Raw genomic sequence first — 14,668 nt, 5'->3', positions numbered from 1 at the left:
AATTTGAACATACAATTCACCTCTTTCTTGTCAGTGTATTATAGCAGCCGACATATTGTGGCCCTTGGTAGAGAACTAAAGCTGGACATAGATGTCATGTCAAGCAAATATATCAGTGAGAAGTAGTCACATCTTCATGTCGTAACTTGCATATGGCAAGCAGATATATCTTGCATATTGGCACGCATCTAGTCTGAATTCCCCTCTCTGGGACTAGGCAACATATCAACTCCCAATTTTGGGCCCATGATATAGACCAATGCCAACGACGAACTTATGCTATAGACACAAGTCAAATCTAAGTTTTATAACACTAGTCAAATCTGACCATTGTATTTCACATCACAAGAAATGTTCAGATCTTAAAAAGGGCATTATCACAGCTAGACCTCCAACTGTGACTCACACTACGGACACTTAAACCAACAATTTTATTCAACGAGTCTATACCTCTATATCTATTACCTAATAATAAAAGGAGGAAGATTTCTTAGTTCTCCATCCGTCACCCCATTATATCAGTTAATTTTTATGTCAACATAAAGATTAACCAGTGAGATTTAAAAGGAACGCTTCATCCAATTTTTCTCCACGTCCCGCGCATCACCCATGAGGCGGCCCCTCTACCTCTAGATTGCGTTGCTTCGCTCGCACCCAAAGTTGGATGACTCGCGGCCCCGATATGCCACCCTAGCCATCGGCCATCGCACCAACGCCGGCCGGCCCGTCGCATCGCTTCCTCATGTCCCCGTGCCGGTAGGATCCTCTATTCCTCTTACCTTCACCCCCTCCTCCCCAGGTGCGGCAAGCTCGGCAACCCAAGCCGTGACGGCGATATGGTGCCAGCGCTGGCTAACGAGCCTGTAGCTCGCACCCGGCGTGCTGCTGCCGACCTAATGGACAGCGTGCACCGCGGCCTCACTCTCCTTACTGAACTGGTATGTTGTTTAACTGAAACTCTCGAACAGAAGTGCAGCTATCTTCAGGTAGTTTAACCTATCCTCAACGCGTACGACGTGGCCTTATTCGCCTCTTGCCAGCGTACGACGTCGCCTTATTCTCCTATTGCCGGATCGGCAAGGCTCACAAAGGATAGGTTGCACCCCATCCCGCCTTTAAGGTGCCCATCCGGCCTCCCCTAGCTCCGCCACTCCGGCTGTCCCTCTTGAGCCGCCGCCTGGAGCAGAGCTTCGCCGCCGACCTGCCAGGTAGCTCCTTCTTCTCTCTACTCCCCCCCCTCCATCCGTCATCTTCCTTTTCTCTCTCCCGGATTCCCCTCCTGTGCATGGCCGGCGGCAGAATCAATGAGCACGTACAAAGGATAAACCGTCGGTGTCGCATTTTTCTGCTCATCGTCGTTCAAGGGTTCATGGTAAGATGGGGCACCGTGTCTTCTCTAACTCCTTCTGATCTGCTGATCTCAAGAGAATAAGAGGGGCAGAGATCTAAAGGTGTCATGCTTCGATTTGATTTCTTACACGAGGAAGGGAATGCCGTCGTTGATGCACGTGTTTGCACATTTTAAATGGATTGCTAGGTTAAATCGTATAGCATTGAAAGATCATAGTTTTTCTTTTTCTTTTTGAAAAGGAAGAAGACCACCGGCCTCTGCATCTGTACGATGCATGTAGCCACTTTATTAATTATGCACAAAAAACCCTACAAAATAATACAACAGTAAGACTAAAGCCATCGTCTAGGCAACATATGTCGCTACTCCTATCCAGTTGATGAAGAGATGCTGATAGTCTCGGCCGAACACTACTAGAGAAAACCCGTAGTAGCGCTTGAAATGTGCATAGCAGTAGCGCTGGGTCCAGCGCTACTGCTAGCGCGCTACAGCTAAGTTGTAGTAGTAGCGCTTTTATAGGCAGCGCTACTGGTAAATATTGTTGGCAGTAGCGCTTCCAGGACCAGCGCTACTGATAAACCTTTGTAGCGCTTGTCCACATGAAGCGCTGCTGCTAAGCCAGCGCTACTGCTAGGTTCTCTCCTGCGCTACTGCTAATGTTCCTGCTTTCAAAGATTTGCACCCTCTACGTATTTGTGATGTATTTATACAGGCTCTATACAATAGTTTCATCAGATCATACTAAACATACACTATTCTCATCATATCATAGACATACAGTAGTCTCGTCATACCATCATCATCACCATCATTCAACACAAATATCATCACATCTCGAAAATAGCGATACACAAGTGCGATCATGTCATGTCTCGAAGAAATGCAACTGCATGGTCATGGCGCGCACACAAGTTTCATCATCTCTATCTAAACCATGATGTAGACGAGAAGAGCGATCAGCATGACCAAGAGCGCGACTATGTAGTACTGGCGGTCCCGCCCCTGCTCATGCTGTAGTGTCCACCTCAAGTAACTACTTTCCGCTTCGGCTCTGCTGTCGAACCCTCTGTGGCTAGCACCCGGGTACCTGTGCACCTGGGCCTGAGCGGCTGGCCAGTGGTCGTAGACTCCTGGAACCCTCCCAACCTACACGGCGTAGTAGTCCTTCGCCATCTCTGATCTATGTACCTGCATCGTGAGTTGATGAATTGAACGATAATATGCAACATAATGTACTTAAGAAAACAAGGAGGCATAATTAGAAAAATACAAGCAACCAATAGTAAACATAAATTACGAAGTTCCTCATACCCAAACTAATTAACTAGAGCAATCTACGCTAGTTCAGGACCACGGTTTAGTTATTACATCACATAGTTTCGCCGTGCATAAATTCAAAGTTTTGCCATAGAAAGACAGTAGTGACACATTGTCATCAACAATCAGTCCTCCATGTCGGCGGTCCAATCTTCATAGTCAGGGAGGAAGCACCCGAGCTTCTTGAAAGGCTTCAGGTCCAGACGCTGAGCGAGTAGCAGTGCTCGGACATCTTCCCGCGTGATTGGCCCATGGTAGAACATCCATGTTGGTTCCAGGACCTGCTTCATGATCACTTGGGCAAGTTCACACTATACGTGATAAAACTCAACTCTGATTCGATGATCAGGAGTCGTTCCTATGCTTGTGGCCCAGCTGACAATCTCGGCATCGTTGGCAGTAGGTGACATGCAAAGGCGTTGATTATCCCTTCTGTACTCGAGCAGGTGATGCATGAGGTAGAATCCGTCAGCCATACTGGTGTGTGGTTGCTGGATGCAGCAGAAGTCGGTCTTATGACCGAAAGCCGGCCCGCGATTACTGTACTTTTTCACCTTGATATATCCACCAGACAGGCTGAAGGTTAACAGGGCACTATCGAGAACACTCTTTATGTGCTTGTAATCCTTTTTCCTGAGGTTCTTCGATGAGTCCAAGTACATCGCATGGGAGTATTCCGGGGACAAATCGATGAGGACGCCCCCCCCCCCCCGCTGCACAAATTAAGTACACGTCAAATTAGCCTCCATGCTTACTTACAAAGGAATGATTAACACTTACGAAAGGATATGTGCGGATGACTTACGTGGGATAATAAGGCAAGAGAATCACTTCCTTGTCCTTATTAGCAATCATGAATTCGTCGAGGTACTTGCTCGCATAGTCACGGTGCTCTTTGCAAACTGCCAAGAAGCTCTCGTGCATATAGAACGGGTCCGCGACGCAGATATATTTGATGTTCTCGACCCTGATGAAGTAGTTCAGATACAACGCATACATGCGGATGAACTAGAAATCCATCTTGGTCAAGTGGAACATGTCGTAGATGTAGTCAAATCGCAGGATGAACTTAGTTGCGGGCCATCTCTCGACGTACAACTTCCCACCTGGCACCTGAGCCGCGTAAAGCGGGTATCTTGGTCTTCCCGCGACCAGAAGGCTTTTCTCTCTGGCCAGCACATCTTCATGCAGTCTCCTTAGATCATTGTTCAGTAGGTGCTGTAGCACTTCGACAGGTAGGATCGGCTCGCCGGCGATATGGAAGCACTTCGCACCTTGGATAGGTATTCTGTCTACCACCTGGGGCTTCAGAGGTGGCTGGCTGCTTGAAGCAGCTCTGGCGCCTTTAGGGCCTTTCTTGTCCGGTCTCCTCCTTTGCTTCTTGGTGGGTGGCGGTAGTGATCCCACCATACCTTCCCTAACCACCACCCCCAGTGTGGTTGGGCTAATCAGTGGATGATACGCCTCCAACGTATCTATAATTTTTGATTGTTCCATGCTATTATATTATGTGTTTTGGATGATTATGGGCTTTATTATACACTTTTATATTACTTTTGGGACTAACCTATTAACCGGAGGCCCAGCCCATATTGCTGTTTTATTGCCTATTTCAGTATTTCGAGGAAAAGGAATATCAAACGGAGTCCAAACGGAATGAAACCTTCGGCAACGTGATTTTTTGGAAGATTATCATCCTGGAGACTTGGAGTTTATGTTAGAAGATACTCGAGGAGCCCAGGATATAGGGGGGGGGGCGCCCCCCTACTGGGCGCGCCCCCTGTCTCGTGGACCCCTCGAGCACCCCCCGACCGACTTCTTTCGCCTATATATTCCCTCGTACCCTAAAAACGTCGAATATCAAGATAGATCGGGAGTTTCGCCGCCGCAAGCCTCTGTAGCCACCAAAAACCTCTCGGGAACCCGTTCTGGCACCCTGCCGGAGGGGGAACCCATCACCGGTGGCCATCTTCATCATCCCGGCGCTCTCCATGACGAGGAGGGAGTAGTTCACCCTCGGGGCTGAGGGTATGTACCAGTAGCTATGTGTTTGATCTCTCTCTCTCTCTCTCTCTCTCTCTCTCTCTCGTGTTCTCTCTCGTGTTCCCTCTATGGCACGATCTTGATGTATCCCGAGCTTTGCTATTGTAGTTGGATCTTATGATGTTTCTCCCCCTCTACTCTCTTGTGATGAATTGAGTTTCCCCTTTGAAGTTATCTTATCGGGTTGAGTCTTTTATGAGAACACTTGATGTATGTCTTGCCGTGCTTATCTGTGGTGACAATGGGATATCATGTGCCACTTGATGTATGTTTTGGTGACCAACTTCTGGGTTCCGCCCATGAACCTATGCATAGGGGTTGGCACACGTTCTTGACTCTCCGGTAGAAAACTTTGGGGCACTCTTTGAGGTACTTTTATGTTGGTTGGATGAAACTGAGATTGTGTGATGCATATCGTATAATCATGCCCATGGAAACTTGAGGTGACATTGGAGTATCTAGGTGACATTAGGGTTTTGGTTGATTTGTGTCTTAAGGTGTTATTCTAGTACGAACTCTTTAATAGATCGATCCGAAAGAATAACTTTGAGGTGGTTTCGTACCCTACCATAATCTCTACGTTTGTTCTCGCTATTAGTGGCTTTGGAGTGACTCTTTGTTGCATGTTGAGGGCTTGTTATATGATCTATCTATGTTATTATTGTTGAGAGAACTTGCACTATTGAAAGTATGAACCCTAGGCCTTGTTTCCTATCATTGCAATACCGTTTACGCTCACTTTTACCACTTGTTACCTTGCTGTTTTTATATTTTCAGATTACAAAAACCTATATCTACCATCCATATTGCACTTGTATCACCATCTCTTCGCCGAACTAGTGCACCTATACAATTTGCCATTGTATTGGGTGTGTTGGGGACACAAGAGACTTTTTGTTATTTGGTTGCAGGGTTGTTTAAGAGAGACCATCTTCATCCTACGCCTCCTATGGATTGATAAATCTTAGGTCATCCACTTGAGGGAAATTTTCTACTATCCTACAAACCTGTGCACTTGCAGGCCCAACAACGTCTACAAGAAAAAGGTTGTGTAGTAGACATCAAGCAGTTTCTGGCGCCGTTGCCGGGGAGGTGAGTTCTTTAAGGTATATCTTTAGATCTTGCAATCAAATCTTTTTGTTTCTTGTTTTATCACTAGTTTAGTTTATAAAAGAAAACTACAAAAAATGGAGTTAAGTTTGTCTCATACGCTTCGTCTTTTTAATATCTTTCGTGAGAATGATGGAAAGGAAAATTGTGCTCAAGTGCTAGAAGAAGAATGCATTAAAATGCTTGGTACTAAATCTTTGAATGATGAGCATGATTGCAATGTTGTTAGTATGAATTCCTTGAATATCCATGATGCTAATGATATGCAAAGCCACAAGCTTGGGGAAGCTATGTTTGATGAATATGATATGTTTAGTCCCCCAAGCTTTGATGAGCAAATTTATTTTGATGATAGCATGCCTCCTATTTATGATGATTATATTGATGAAAGTGGGTTTGGAAGAGTGTCAACTTTAGGAAGTAGTGATCCCACTATTTTGGAAGATGTTGAATCTTATTGTGATGATCATGAAAGTGGATTTGGAAGAGTGTCAACTTTATTTAGTGATGAATCCACTATTTCGGAAGAGGTTCCAATTGATTATGAGAACAAAGTTGCTATCTATGATGATTATTGTGATGACTTGTATGCTATTAGGAATAAGGATAACCATGAAACGTGTCATTATGATTTTAGTTTTCAATTGGATTATGCCTCACATGATAATTATTTTGTTGAGTTTGCTCCCACTATTATTCATGAGAAGAAATTTGCTTATGTGGAGAGTAGTAAAAATTCTATGCTTGTAGATCATGAAAAGAATGCTTTATGTGCTGGTTATATTGTTGAATTCATTCATGATTGTCGGTGTCAAAACCGGCGGATCTCGGGTAGGGGTTCCGAACTGTGCATCTAGGCGGATGGTAACAGGAGACAAGGGACACGATGTTTTTACCCAGGTTCGGGCCCTCTCGATGGAGGTAAAACCCTACTCCTGCATGATTAATATTGATGATATGGGTAGTACAAGAGTAGGTCTACCACAAGATCAGAGAGGCTAAACCCTAGAAGCTAGCCTATGGTATGATTGTTGTTCGTCCTACAGACTAAAACCCTTTGGTTGATATAGACACCGAATAGGGTTAGGGTTTCACAGAGTCGGTTACAATGGTAGGAGATGTACATATCCGTATCGCCAAGCTTGCCTTCCACGCCAAGTAAAGTCCTATCCGAACACGGGACGGAGTCTTCAATCTTGTATCTTCATAGTCCAGGAGTCCGGCCAAAGATGATAGTTCGGCTATCCGGACACCCCCTAGTCCAGGACTCCCTCAGTAGCCCCTGAACCAGGCTTCAATGACGACGAGTCCGGCGTGCATATTGTCTTCAGCATTGCAAGGCGGGTTCCTCCTCCGAATACTTCATAGAAGGTTTTGAACACAAGGATAGTGTCCGGCTCTGCAAAACAAGTTCCACATACCACCGTAGAGAGAATAACTTTTACACAGATCTGCTGACGTATTCCGCAGCGTGACATCACACCACGGCCAGATCTTCATTCGAATCGTTTTTCACTGTTCCACCTCAGCGCGTTTAGCGAGGCGGTTTCCTTGGCATGTCTTCTCAAAGCGGAGATCGTGCCCTTTTATTCCAGGATTCTCATCAATACGGGCGTGGGTAACCCAACCGCGCCCGTTGGCGCGCCCCCTCTATCGAGGGCGAGTCCCAAACGGTCACGGGGAGGGCTCTTGGTATTCAACCTCTTTATAATGAGACCAAGGCCCGCTCCTTTCTTTCAGTCTCAATCAAATCCGCCTCTCGCCTCGAGTTCCAACACCCAAAGCTCCAGATTCAGGCGCTTCGGACCTTCGACGATGTCCGGCTCCGACCTGCACGGCCGGTGGATGCCTTCTTCCATCACGGAAGAAGATGTGCTAAAGCTGCGAGATGCCAGGTATCTAACCGGCAAAATTTCGCATAGGCTACCTGCCGCAGGGCAGGTTATTCCAACTCCCGAGCCCGGCGAGAGCGTGGTGTTCGTATCTCACTTCCTTCGGGGTTCAGGCTTCCCGACGGATCCCTTTGTGCGGGGGCTCATGTTTTATTACGGGCTGGAATTCCATGACTTGAATCCGGAGTCCATCCTCCACATCTCGTCATGCATTGTCGTATGCGAAGCCTTCCTCCGCATTACCCCTCACTTCGGATTGTGGCTCAAGACCTTCAAGGTGGAGCCGAAGATGATGAAGGGGCAGCAGGCAGAATGCGGAGGGGCTGCTATAAGCAAGTGCGCTGACGCTCCATGGCCCGAGGGCTCTTTTCAGGAGGAGCTTGGTTTGTGGCAACAGGAGTGGTTTAATATCACCGCTCCCAGGGGCACCAAATGGGTGGTGCCACCTGCCTTCCGCTCGGGTCCACCACAGCGGTTGGCGTCATGGGTCAACAAAGGGCTCGACTGGGGGCCGTCCAACGACGTTCCCCTGTTGCAGGGCCGTATTCGAGACCTCCAAGAAAGAGAGATCAATCTGGTCGTAGTGGCGCAGGTCATGCTGATTCGACGCCTTCTGCCCTGCAAACGTCGCCCCCTCCGTCTGTGGGAATTTAATCCAGAGGGACCACGAGCTCTCCAACATTTTATGGGTGCGACGCTCGTGGAGATGTATAAATTGTTCTTCGGATCACAAGAGAAGTGTCCGGACTTGACTGAGGATGCAGATCTAAGCTGCAATCGCCCGGATACTCAAGTAAGTAGTCCTGTGCCCGGACAGGTTATCCGTTCATTTATCATAAACTTGCCCTTAAAGGAGCTATCTCTTGAACAGGAGTGGATAGCGAAAGCAAAATTGATAAGGTGTCCGGCCCCCCTCCCAGAGACCACGCCGGATCCCGTGCTGACCAAGATGCTGAAGGCCGCGCCTTTTGAAGAAGGCGAAGGGGGGAACAGGGAAGCAACTGCCTCCGTGGAGGAGGCTATCAATAAAGGGGAGACCAAGAATCCCTCCCCTCAGGGGGAGAAAAGGACCGTTTCTGAAAATCCGGAGGCCAAGGCCTCAAAGCGGGGGAAGAAATCTTCGCCAGAGGGTCCTGCGCCGGGAGAAGCCCCAGCCGCACTATTTCCCCAAGGGAATCAGCCCTCCAGTGAGCCGTAAGCAGAAAAAGGGGAGTTTTGTATTGAGGGATATCCCTGTTTTTATTTCTGAAGATAAGCGAAATTTTGCCTGGAAGTTCGGATCTCAGCCCTTCTCAGCAGAGCTCGTCTTCGGGGGATCTTCGTCCGGAGATGATGGAGAGCGAAACGCCTCCACCTTCCGCACCGTCATGTGAGGCGGACGACCCTGAGGTGTCGTCACGGAGGGTTTCCCCGAGTCCGGCGGGGCTGAGAGGTCCGGCGCCAACTGGTGTGCGGTCGGAGGAGCTGAAGGATCTGCTCGGGCGAGCGTCTATCTCAGAAGATCACCGTGCGTTAATTGGTACGGTGATTGAAAGGATTTCATCTGCTGAAAGCGGATTGCATGGAGCCGTCAGAAGTTTACTGACGGGATTTGAGCTACGCGAGAATGATGTACCTTCTAACAGTTTTGCATATAGAATGCGCCCTATATAGATAGTAGCCCATGAGACTCGGTATGTTGTCAAAAGTGACAGTGTGCCGAGGATCATAATCTCAGTTATAACATGCCGCCTTTCCTATGTAGGTGGCGGGGCGTCCGGTGGCCAGCCGGACTGATAAATTTGCCAAACTGAAGCGGCAACTTGACGTGGCGGATGCGGACATCACGCTTGTCAATAAGCGGCTTGACGAGTCACAAGGTATGCAACTTCTCCGCGGACACCTAGTAAGGGAGCGTGACGCCCATGCCTTACAACATGTATGCTTGATGCAGATGGTGCCGCTGCTGTGGAGAACCTTCGGGCGGAGCTCGCCCGAGTCAAGGAGCAAGCCAGGAAAAGTGATGCGGCTGCCTTGAAGGCGGCCGAAGAGCTAAGAGCCGAACAGGCTGCTCATTGCCAAAGTAGGAAGGAAATGGCCGAGATGGCCGTGAAATTGAAGGATGCTACCGATCGCTGCGAGTTACTTGAAAAAGAACGCCGAGCGGAGCCAGAGGACCTGAAAAAGGCCACCGCCGAAGCCAAGGATGCTCGCTCCGCGATGAGAGCTATAAAGGAGGAGCTGCGTCAGGCCGGGGATATTGCAGCTGGGAAGCCCTTTCTGCTTCGGAGGAAGTTCACGGACCCAAAGTGCGCTCAGTTGGACCGGCTGTGGGGTGCGAAGGATGCTTATCTGGACTTAGCGACGAGTGCCGCGGACGCGGTCGAGCACTTCCGAGGCCAAAAGGGTCATAGAAGGGAAGAGCTATTTTGGTCGCAGTTCCATAGTCCGGAGCGTCCACTTCCGCTAACCGATCGGTTGGCAGAATGGGCGGAGCTGAATAGGTTGTCCGGACTTGCCATGAAGCATGTCATGACTCATTTGTGGCCGAAAGGGCCTGAGCCGAAGAGTTATTTTGGCTTGGTGCAGCAGTTCCTTGCTGCGGTGCCGCGTATCAACGTAATGAAGCGGTCGGCGTTCATAGAGGGTGCATGGATGGCTCTTGCCCGTGTCAAGGCATACTGGGCGGAGATGAAGGCCACCGACATTGCATCCCCTGATTCGGACGGAAGCCGAGTACCAGTCGAGCGCTATTTTGAGGAAGTTCTTCAGGGCGCTCGTTTAATAGAGACGCAGTGCTCGAAGGATGTTATGTTCGAATGACATGTATGATTTGTGAAACAACGTTTCAATGGAATATAAGAGCTTTTTATACTTGTGCGTTCAAGTAGTAAACTACCTCCTGTGCGGCCGTTAATGTATATGTGTATATAACCTGAAAGATAGCAGTCTTCGGCTTCAGCCCCCACGCACATAGTGCGGGGCTGTTTGCAAAAAGGCACATTTCCACACTTAATCCAACGTCTTGGTCCTGTAAAGGAGGTGATAGCGTAGCAAACTAGGCAACCGGACTATAATGCTTTATCACTTTCACTTAGCCATAGGAGTTCGATGGTGGGGCTACTATATAGCCCCTGGGAGCACCGCGCTCTCCCGAATTCGGGGTGCGTATGTGCCTGACCGGAAAACGGTCCTTTGTCAAGGCGGAGGAATTCTAAACATTCCGATGGGTCATCGAGTGGTTGACCAGTCTCCCGCTATATCATGACAGTCAGTTTTCGGCTTTCTCTACTGAGGTGCTCGCCTGGCCGAACCGGGGCACAATCACAGTAGTTCTCCTGGTGCCGCGTTAGCCGATAGAACGGAACGTAAGGCAGCAAAACACAGGAGCCGGTCAAACCCAACATTTGACCAAAGACATGATTCGAAGCTGATGCATATAAGGCCTAACTCGAGACACCGAACACTCCCCAAGGTATTCGGTCTTTTGTGAAAGCGAGCCGAACAAAGCCCTTGGTAACAAGCCCCTGGTGTCCAGGTACGTGCAGCATTCTGACGCGGCCGATGCCAAAACACCAGCCTCCTCCTCGGTTATAACAAGAGACCGGGGGATGTGTAACAATAAGAGACAGTAAAAAAGGTTTACGCAGGGTCTTAATCTGAAAAGAATCCTTGCAACGGGTCCCTGCTGCACGTCTGTGCCTGTGTCTCCGTTGTGCCATATCCTGGACGGGTATAGCACGTCGTTCATCTGTAAAAGAGAGGAACTTAGTTTAAAAATATCATGCGAAAGATGTATGTTGAGATAAACAGAGTACGATTCAAAAAATGAATAAAATTGAGCTTTATTGTCTCTTGTTTGTACATGCGTGGAGCCCCTTGTGAGGGGGTACGCGGCTAGTAAGCCCTTTGTTTATTTTTGCCGGACTCGCCTAACCGTGTCCGGGGTCTGAACGACCTGCTTAGATGCTTTGACCAGCAAAGCCGGATTAGTGTGAGGCTGTCAAGGCAGTCTCACATTCTTCCGTACTCGAGGGACACTCAAAGTTTCCCTTTAATGAAATGATGCCTCGTGGACCGGGCATTTTAAGTGTAAGAGATGCGTAATGTGGTATTGCGTTAAAGCGGGCGAAAGCTTTGCGTCCCAATAGTGCTTGATGGCTACTTTTAAATGGGGCGATGTGGAAGACTAACTTTTCGCGACGGAAGTTGTCGGATGAGCCGAACATAACTTCTAATGTTAGGGAGCCCGTACAATGGGCATATGTGCCTGGCATTATTCCTTGAAAGGAAGTGTTGCTATGGCTAATTTTGGTTGGGTCTATCCCCATACTGCGGATTGTGTCCTGATATAGCAGGTTTAGATCACTGCCGCCGTCCATTAGGACTTGTGTAAATTGGAGTTCGTCGATTATAGGATCTAATATCAAGGCAGTCCATCCTGCGTTCCGGATACTTTCGAAGTAGTCCTGATGGTCGAAGGTGATTGGTTTTGACAACCAGTGTTGGGACTCCGCTGGGGTAGACTGTGCGGCGCGTATTTCAATGGGCGCCGCTCTGTTTTTCCCTTTTGTTACTTGAAGTGAGTTTACTGTTTTGACCTCTTGTGGGAAATTCTTTTGTTTTCCGGTGCTCTGCTTGTGGGGTTCGTCATCATCCTCACTTGGTGTGTCGAGCCCCTTGTGTTCGGTGTTAAGTCGGCTGGACTGCTTGAAGACCCAACAATCTCTATGGTTTGCATGCTTCCCGGGAGTACTGTAGATTTGGCATATCGTGTCCAAGATTTTGTTTAAGTTGGATAGCTCGTCGCTATTATCCTTAAGGGTCAGTTTTTTTGTTATTCTGCCCAGAGCTTTTGAATCCGGCGTTGACTACCGTGCTCTTCGGACTGTTTCCCCTGGTCCGGCGCTGGTCCTTGTTGCGTCGTGGTTTCCCATTTCCATCCCTGACCTCAGATGTACTTGGGTCGCTGGTGCTGCATCTTGCTAGCCAGCTATCCTCTCCCGCGCAAAAGCGGGTCATGAGGCTTGTTAGTGCAACCATTGTTCTCGGCTTTTCTTGGCCAAGGTGTTTGGCAAGCCATTCGTCTCGGATGTTGTGTTTGAAAGCTGCTAAGGCTTCGGCGTCCGGACAGTCGACTATTTGGTTCTTTTTGGTGAGGAACCTATTCCAAAATTTACGGGCCGACTCTTCGGGCTATTGAGTTATGTGACTTAGATCGTCTGCATCCGGAGGGCGGACATAAGTCCCCTGAAAATTTTCCCGAAACGCATCCTCGAGCTCTACCCAACTTCCAATGGTGTTTTCGGGGAGGCTTTTAAGCCAATGCCGGCCCGGCCCTTTGAGCTTGAGGGGTAAGTATTTTATGGCGTGGAGGTCATCTCCTCTGGCCATGTGTATGTGCAAGATGTAATCCTCAATCCAGACTCCAGGGTCTGTTATTCTGTCGTATGCCTCTATGTTTACGGGCTTGAATCCCGCTGGAAATTCATGATCCAGCACCTCATCGGTGAAACATAGGGGGTGTGCGGCGCCCCTGTATTTGGGTGTGCCGTGATGTTCAGATACTCGACGCTTTGTGTTGCTTTCTGGAGCTTGCTTTCGTGGCCCATAGATAGACCTGAGTGGGCCATCCTTTTGGTGCGATTCCTTATGCGGATCGCATGCTGGCTTGTGTGCGGCGCCGCTTGCCGCTCTATGTTTGCCATGTGGTCGTCTATCCGACTGGGCGGCCTCTTTGTTCTTTGATCGTGGGGGCTCTACGGCCTCCTCGTCGAATTCGGGTAGTAGTTTGTGCTTTGGGTAGCTCTTTGTTTGGCGGCTATCGCCATATTTATCTGCGGTGTTGAGTACTTTGCTCCATCTTATTCGGAGTGCGTCTTCCACTGTTTTGAGCTTCCGTTTCTGCTTTTTCAGGCTACGTGCAGTAGCGACGAGCTCTTTGTGGAGGTTCTTCTGCTCCGATGATGTGTCCGGCGTGAGATTGTCCGGACTGTTATCTTCGCCGGGGGCGGATTGTTTATCCAAGTTATCCTGTTCGGGATGGTTGCCCGATGGCATGTTCGTCGTTGACCGGTTCGCCCTGCTCTATGGATGGGTCTGTATGGGCGCTGTCTTTGTCGAGGTGGGGCTTTGAGCGGCGCTTGCGTCGCCGTTTTGACTGCTTTTCGAGGGAATTATCCTTCGCAGCGTCCCGTTGTTCCTCGTTATCGCTTCTTTTAGGTGTGTCCACCATGTATACATCGTGAGTTGAGGTGGCCTTCCAGTGCCCTGTAGGCGCTGGTTCTTGGTCGTCTCTGACATCATCGTCCATACCGTCGATGTCTTCGGAGTCAAAGTTTAGCATGTCGGTTAAATCGTCGACAGTGGCTACAAGGTGGGTGGTGGGTGGGCGTTGAATTTCTTCGTCGTCCGTATCCCAACCTTCCTGACCATAGTTCGGCCAGGGCTCTCCTGATAAGGTGAGAGACTAGTGAGTTCAGGATATCGCCGAAGGGCGAGTGCTGAAAGATGTCCGCGGCGGTGAACTCCATGACCGGCGCCCAATCAGATTCGACTGGCAGGGGTGCGGAACGTTCGGAGTCCGGAGAGGAGTCCGGCACCTTGGAGTCACGTGCTTCGCAAAGGACAGGGATAGTGTTCGGCTCGATCGCCATGGAGATCTCAGCCCCCGAGGTGGCATCCAACCACCCATCCTCGATCGACGAAGTCGGCTCCGAACTAAGGGTCGGAGCGGACACTGGTGCGGCCTCCAGGGCACTGTTCGGCGGCAGAGCTAAATCATGCCCATCAAGATAGTGCGGCGCGCTCGGCTGTGGCTCGAATCTGTCGAAGATCAAGTCTCCGCGGATGTCAGCGGTGTAGTTCAAACTCCCGAATCTGACCTGATGGTCAGGGGCGTAGCTTTCGATCTGCTCTAGATGGCCTAGCAAATTGGCCCGCAGTGCAAAGCCGCCGAATACGAAGATCTGTCCGG

Source organism: Triticum aestivum, chromosome 4A, assembly GCF_018294505.1.
Source record: "Triticum aestivum cultivar Chinese Spring chromosome 4A, IWGSC CS RefSeq v2.1, whole genome shotgun sequence".
In the NCBI taxonomy this organism is placed as follows: domain Eukaryota; kingdom Viridiplantae; phylum Streptophyta; class Magnoliopsida; order Poales; family Poaceae; genus Triticum; species Triticum aestivum.
Note: the sequence above shows the minus strand (reverse complement) of the source record.